Raw genomic sequence first — 561 nt, 5'->3', positions numbered from 1 at the left:
AGTCATCAGGGTTGACTTGGTCAACCTGACATGTGGGTCCCGTTCGTCATACTCTGTTAACTAATTATCTTAGTTAAGTTTAATTAACAGTAGTTAATTAGGTTAATTAGTCATTAGGTTTAATTAATCAGGATTAATTAAATTAATTATTTACTTACTTAATTAATTAATTGATTAATTTTATTCATTATTATTTTTATTAATTATATTTATCTAAATTCCTTTTCCCTTTTTCTTCTTTTTTTTTAATAAAACGTTATGGGGGCGGGCCCCTGTGGTCAGTGGCCTATGGGGCCTTGCGGGCGTTGGGTGCAGGGTGCGGTCGCCACCCGCTAACGGGCGAACCCGGGCGGCCGCCGCAGGCGCGCGCGCCAGCACCGGCGAGGCGGGCTGGGCGCCGGCTGCAGGCGAGAGGGGAGGCGGGCCACGGCAGGGCGTGGCCGGCGGGCGCAACAGCGGCCACGGCGCCGGACCGGGAAGGCGCGGGCGAGGCCACGGTGAGCGCGGGCCGGGGCGCGACGAGCGCGGCACCGGAGCGAGGCAAGAGGTGTGCGGGAGGGG

The sequence above is a fragment of the Triticum dicoccoides genome, chromosome 2A (assembly GCF_002162155.2).
Source record: "Triticum dicoccoides isolate Atlit2015 ecotype Zavitan chromosome 2A, WEW_v2.0, whole genome shotgun sequence".
Taxonomy (NCBI): Eukaryota; Viridiplantae; Streptophyta; class Magnoliopsida; order Poales; family Poaceae; genus Triticum; species Triticum dicoccoides.
Note: the sequence above shows the minus strand (reverse complement) of the source record.